The following is a 7341-nucleotide window of genomic DNA, read 5'->3' as shown; positions in this document are numbered from 1 at the left end:
TCAGCCGTAATCTGCCCGGCAACACAAACACAAAACTCCTCCAGCTTTAGTCCTGGTAAAAAGTCCTAAAACTAGAAAAAGGATCACTGCTGACTCAGAAACTCTCTCTGGACGAGAGAGAGGAGCAGCTGCAGGAGGAAGAAGGGATTAGCTTTAGAAGTGAGGGGTGAGCACTGAGAGAGGGACAGGTGACGTGGGGGAGGGGGGGGGCAGTTCTGCTGGAGTCTCCTGATCCAGTAAAAAGAGATAAAGGGGACATTAGATTAAAGTGGACGATGAAGGACTGGGCATCGGAGGACTGGGTTACCTGTATGAAGTCTCTCCAGACTCAGTCAGCAGCTCAGCTGTGAAGGGGGACATTTCCTGGAAGAACAAGAAGAAGAAGAAGAAGAAGAAGAAGAAGAGTTGATTAGAAACTGCCCCCCCAACTCTCACAGTCCTGTCTATGTGACAGGATCCTCACTGCTTCCCTTTCTACTCCACGTGCACTATTTCCTCTGTATCCACCACTTCCCTTTCTACTCCACGTGCACTATTTCCTCTGTATCCACCGCTTCCCTTTCTACTCCACGTGCACTATTTCCTCTGTATCCACCGCTTCCCTTTCTACTCCACGTGCACTATTTCCTCTGTATACGTGCACAGATGAAGCCTGCAGGACTGTCTGACAGCAGCTCGTGGTTTAAGAGATGAGGAAGAAGAGAAGAGATTGAGTGAGTTGATGATGAAGAGGAAGAGAAGAGAGAGAGGAGAAGGTAAAGGAACAGTAAACCCTGGAGGGGGTCACACTGAGAACCCCCCCCCCCCCCCCAGTCTGACCACTGCCAGAAGAATTAAATGTTAAGGTGAAAGACTAACATCTGTATGGAGAGCCTCTCCACACACAAGCTGCTGCTGCTTCAACCTCTCTGGATCATCAGGAGACAGCTGGTCCTCTCTGCTGTCCTCACACACATCAGGGTCTGTCTTTGATGGAGATGGATCTGGGGAGACAAGAGGACACAGCAGAGGGTAAACTCCCTATTTGGAATCCTGGTGACCCACATTAATAAAAGGTCTAGCAGAGGTCCATCAGATCCCTTTGAAGCAGGTCTTTCTCCTCATGGTTCCTGTTGTTATCTACTGACAACTTCCAATAAAATCACAATGGAGATATTAAATCATGGTTAAGTCCAGACCACTTCCAAAGTGGGTCGGTACAAAGTCAAGACCAAGTTTCTGCAATAACATTTAACAGAAATGAGAGACTGAAGACAGAGAAGAAGAAAGCAGCAGACCTGCTGTGGTTACTGGGACCAACCAGCACCTTAAAGCTCCAGCAGCTAGTCTCCAGTTCTGGTCCTGCTTTAACAGCCCGTTATGTTTCTTTAAGATATTTACTCACCTGCTTCCGGTCTGGCAGGCGCAGCCCTGTATTCTCTGTCATCCACCCTGAAGGGATAAACATGAATAAAGCAGTTATCTTCTGGGGAGAGTTACACTAAATCCTCATCAGATGAACCTTTAACAGTTGATTTCCTTCAGTCAGACTGATCTCAGAGCTGTGACAAAGATGAAGTGATCAGCTGGTTAGTGTTGAAATGAGAGAAGAAACACTGAGATCAGATTGGATGGTTGGACAGGTTGATGTCTCTGATCATGATGTCATGCTGTCAGCTGTAATCCAGATTCATTTCCTGCAGACATCAACACAACAACAACAGTCGTCTTCACATCAACTCAAACACATGATCACAACACGCTTCTGGCTCATTCAATTCAACTTTATTTATATAAATAATAATAAATCACAACAACAGCTATCTCTTTATGCTTTCCATAAGTAGCAGGTCTAGACCGGACTCTGGGATGTTATTTAACGAGAGAGTACAAGACTCTGGGAAAGGGAAGAAGTTGAGTTAGTAACATGCATTATAGAATGAGGTTGCATACGGATGGAGAGAGGGAGGAAGAGAGAGGTGCTCAGTGCATCATGGGAAGTCCCCCAGCAGTCTAGGCCTATAGCGGCGTAACTACGGGATGGTTCAGGACTCTCTTGACCCAGCCCTAACTATGAGACTTATGAAAGAGGAAAGCCAGTGACGTGCAGGCGCGAAATTCAAAGTCAAAATGACAGCAGCAGTGTCCCCCGAAATCACAGCGGTGAGGAATTTCTGGTAGATTGCAAAAAGTTTGAAGAGATGTTGCGCCAGTTTGATGATGGCAAACTGGAGAAGCTGTCAAAGTATGCAAGGTACTTTCATCAGGCTGAAAAGTGATCTTGTGGGGTTGTATGGCTCACAAGATCTGAGGGGCAAATCACAGAGACAGCTTCTTGACTTTTTAAAAGAAAATGACTTGGAAGCAACAGTTCCTGAAGCAACAAAGTTGCTGCAACTGATCCTGACAATACCAGCAACTACAGCTTCGGTGGAGCGCACATGTTCCACCCTGAAACGGATCAAAACATCCAGTCGGAACCGGATCGGGCCGTCACGTCTTTCAGCCCTCACCATTCTGTCAGACAGTCAGACACGATGCAACCTGAAGGCCCGTTCAGACGAGTTTTACAACGCTGTGATCAACGTCTTCACTCGGAAAGAGCGTCGGATGGAATTTATGTACCAATAATCTACCGATTGGTGAGTCAGAAACAGTTTTGGGCTTAGTGCCAGCCATTTGCCTTCATATTCAGGTGAGCAGTGTGTGTTTTCATTGTTTCTGACTGGGACTGACAAACATAATTGGCCGCTGTGCAATAATTAGAACAAAGATGGTTTCATAACTTGCATTCTGATGCTGGACATTAACGTGTGTGTGTGTGAGGTAGAGGTAGAGAGAGCGGGAGAAAATATATGTCACCCAGAGTATTTGTCTGAAATTTTAACTTTGCGGGAGGACAACTGGTCGTTGCGGTCTTCAAATCAGCCAGTTTAAAAGTACCAAGGTCCAGGTATAAAGGGTGGGGAGGCAGACTTTTGCGGTTGCTGCCCCGATACTCTGGAGCAAGATACAGACCCGTGATATTCACACTGTTACAGATGTAGGTCGTTTTAGCTCCAAACTCAAAACGCATCTGTTGAGTCTGGCTTTTAATACGTAGCAGCGGTGGGACAGTTTCAGTCTTTTGTTTCTTTGAGACCTTTTCTGATTTTACTGTTTGCTACGTTCTCTCTTTCTATTGGATGATGTGATTTTACTTATTAAATCGCTTGTGCATAACGTTTAGCCTACTGTTCTGATTGAGTATTAGCCTAAACAATAAATTAGGTAATCTGGCTTTCATAACTCTGTAATTTACTGACATCACCGCACGTCACTGTCTTAAGCCTAGTCTTAAATGTGGAGACGGTGTCTGCCTCCTGGACACAGACTGGAACCTGGTTCCACAGGAGAGGAGCCTGATAGCTGAACACTCTGGCTCCAGTTCTACTTTTAGAGACTCTAGGAACCACCAGTAATCCTGCATTCTGGGAGCGTAGTGCTCTTGTAGGGTTGTAAGGTACTATGAGCTCTTTAAGATAAGATGGTGCCTGACCATGAAGGGCTTTGTATGTGAGAAGAAGGATTTTAAATTCTATTCTGGATCTTACAGGAAGCCAATGCAGAGAAGCTAAAACAGGAGAGATGTGATCTCTTTTCCTGGTTCCTGTCAGAACACATGCTGCAGCATTCTGGATCAGCTGAAGAGTCCTTATGGACGTCTTCGAGCAGCCTGATAATAAAGAGTCACAGTAATCCAGCCTAGAAGTAACAAATGCATGGACTAGTTTTTCTGCATCATTTTTAGACAGGATATTCATCTGATTGGCTGACTGTCTCTCTCTCCTCTCACAGCTTAACTGAGAAGGTTGGAGGTTTACAGGAAATACTGGATCTGTGCGTTGATACTAACTGTGTTTAGTTCAGTACTGCTGAGACCAGCATGGACTGAGTCCAACCCTCTACTGACCTCAGAGTCTCCAGTCTCCAGTCTGGACTCTCCACAAGATCACACATCAGCTTCACGTCTGAATCCTTCAGGTAGTTGTTACTCAGGTTCAGCTCTCTCAGATGGGAGGGGTTGGACTTCAGAGCTGAGGCCAGAGAAGCACAGCTGATCTCTGACAACCTGCAGTCCTCCAATCTTAATAAAGAAAAAATGATGAAGATGAAAATCAATTTCTAATTGAATAAAAACTTTATTAATCCTTTAAACCGCTGCATTTGGAAACATGCTTTGGTCTCTTTGTTTTCATCTACGTCTGTGTGTGTGTATGTGTGTCTGTTTGTGTCTTTTTGTGTGCAATTGTGTGAATGTCATGTATCTGTGTGTGTATGTCTGTGTATGTGTGGGTCTGTTTTTTTGTATGTATGTGTGTGTGTGTGTGTGTGTAGGAGCAGTCAGTGTGTGGTGTGTGTGTGTGTTTGTGTCTTTGTGTGTCTGTGTGTATGTGTGTGTTTCTGTGTCTCTGTGTGTGTCTGTTTGTTTGTCTGTGTGTGTGTGAATGTGTGTGTCTATTTGTGTGTCTGTCTGTGTTAGTCTTTGTGTGTGAAAAGTGTGTGATTGTGTGTGTGTCTGTGTGTGTGTCTGATTTTACTTGTATGTCAGTGTTTGTGTGTTTCAGTGTGTCTGTATGTGTGTGTGTGTTTCTCTGTGTGAGTGTTTCTTTCTATGTGTGTGTGTGTGTGTGTGTTTGTGTCTGTTTGCGTGTCTTTGTGTGTGTTTCTGTGTGTGTGTCAGTAAATCAACACATCCGTTCAGTTTTTGCACAACTGCAACAGCAAAATAAATTAAAAAAACTTGTTTTAAAAAAAAAGAAAAAAACGTTTGTCTCAAAAAATGAAAAATAGTTCTTTAGTGCTCTCTGCTCTCTAGTCACACACACACCTCAACCTGTCCCAGGTGAGGTCTACATATAGAGTTACCACCCCTGACCTCATCATCATCATCATCATCAGTAATTATGATCCGTATTACTTGAATGTAGGTGTCAGCATGATTATAAATGACATGCATGTGAAGAGGATCAAACAGAAATCAGAGTAATGGCTTCAACAGTTAATAAGCACAAATCTTCTGGGACTGCAGACTGAATGGACTACAAGAACCATCAACATATGAACTACAGAACATTTACTACTTGATAGATGGAAGTTGTGTTTGGACATGATTTAGTTTCAGTTGTTAATTAAAGTTATTAGATCTCTACTAGTAACAGAGTCAGGGAACTGACCTCAGAGTCTCCAGTCTACAGTCTGGACTCTCCAGAAAACCACACAGCAGCTCCAGTCCTGAATCCTGCAGCTCGTTGTAACTCAGGTCCAGCTCTCTCAGATGGGAGGGGTTGGACTTCAGAGCTGAGACCAGAGAAGCACAGCTGGTCTCTGACAACCTGCAGCTCCACAATCTGAATAAAGAACAAATGATGATGATGATGAAAATCAATTTCTAATTGAATAAAAACTTTATTGATCTTTTAAACAGCTGCATTTGGAAACATGCTTTGGTCTCTTTGTTTTCATCTACATGTCTGTGTGTGTGTGTGTGTCTGTTTTTGTATTTTTGTGTGTGATTGTGTGAATGTCATGTATCTGTGTGTGTCTGTGTGTGTGTCTGTTTGTACTTGTGTGTCAGTGTTTGTGTGTTTCAGTGTGTGTGTGTGTATGTGTGTGTGTTTCTCTGTGTGTTTCTTTCTATGTGTGTGTGTGTATGTGTGTGTGTTTCTCTGTGTGTGTTTCTTTCTATGTGTGTGCGTGTTTGTGTCTGTTTGCGTGTGTTTTTGTGTTTGTGTGTGCTTGTGTACATGTGTATCTGTCTGTGTGTCTTTGTGTGTGTTTCTGAGTGTGTGTGTGTGTGTGTATGTGAGTGTGTGTGTGTGTCCGTAATCAACACATTTGTTCGTAGAGTTCAAATCATCTGTTCAGCTTTTGCACAACTGCAACATCAACATAAATAAAACTTGTTTTAAACATAAAGAAAAAACAGTTTGTCTCAAAAAATGAAAAATAGTTTGTCCTTCTGCTCTCTAGTCACACACACACCTCCACCTGTCCCAGGTCAGGTCTACATATAGAGTTACCCCCCCGACCTCATCAACATCAATATCAACAGTAATTATGATCCGTATTATTTGAATATAGGTGTCAGCATGATTATAAATGACATGCATGTGAAGAGGATCAAACAGAAATCAGAGTAATGGCTTCAACAGTTAATAAGCACAAATCTTCTGGGACTGCAGACTGAATGGACTACAAGAACCATCAACATATGAACTACAGAACATTTACTACTTGGTAGATGGAAGTTGTGTTTGGACATGAATTAGTTTCAGTTGTTAATTAAAGTTATTAGATCTCTAATAGTAACAGAGTCACGGAACTGACCTCAGAGTCTCCAGTCTACAGTCTGGACTCTCCAGAAAACCACACAGCAGCTCCAGTCCTGAGTCCTGCAGCTCGTTGTAACTCAGGTCCAGCTCTCTCAGATGGGAGGGGTTGGACTTCAGAGCTGAGACCAGAGAAGCACAGCTGGTCTCTGACAAACTGCAGTCCTTCAATCTGAATAAAGAATAAATGATGATGATAAAAATCAATTTCTAATTCAATGAAAACTTTATTGATCGTTTAAACAGCTGCATTTGGAAACATGCTTTGGTCTCTTTGTTTTCATTTACATGTCTGTATGTGTGTGTGTGTGTGTTTGTGTTTGTGGATGTGTTTCTTTGTGTTTGTATTGCTCTGTTTTGATTTCATCTACATGTCTGTGTGTCTGTGTGTGTATGTGTCTGTGTGTGTGTCAGTAAATCAACACATCCGTTCAGTTTTCGCACAACAGCAACATAAATAAAACTTGTTTTAAACATAAAGAAAAAACTGTTTGTCTCAAAAATGAAACATAGTTTGTCCTTCTGCTCTCTAGTCACACACACACCTCCACCTGTCCCAGGTCAGGTCTACATATATAGAGTTACCACCCCCTGACCTCATCATCATCATCATCAACATCATCATGATCATCATCATCATCAACGGTAATTATGATCCGTATTATTTGAATATAGGTGTCAGCATGATTATAAATGACATGCATGTGAAGAGGATCAAACAGAAATCAGAGTAATGGCTTCAACAGTTAATAAGCACAAATCTTCTGGGACTGCAGACTGAATGGACTACAAGAACCATCAACATATGAACTACAGAACATTTACTACTTGGTAGATGGAAGTTGTGTTTGGACATTAATTAGTTTCAGTTTTTAATTAAAGATTTTAGATCTCCAATAGTAACAGAGTCAGCGAACTGACCTCAGAGTCTCCAGTCTACAGTCTGGACTCTCCAGAAAACCACACAGCAGCTCCAGTCCTGAATCCTGCA

At 42.7% G+C, this 7341-nt stretch overlaps 1 pseudogene; it reads right to left on the bottom strand.

Moving 5' to 3' along the window:
* LOC117950741 overlaps positions 1-7341 on the bottom strand; it is a 58264-nt pseudogene that overhangs the window by 46584 nt on the left and 4339 nt on the right.

Source organism: Etheostoma cragini, chromosome 9 (genome assembly GCF_013103735.1).
Source record: "Etheostoma cragini isolate CJK2018 chromosome 9, CSU_Ecrag_1.0, whole genome shotgun sequence".
Taxonomy (NCBI): Eukaryota; Metazoa; Chordata; class Actinopteri; order Perciformes; family Percidae; genus Etheostoma; species Etheostoma cragini.
This window is presented reverse-complemented; position numbering and strand designations above follow the sequence as displayed.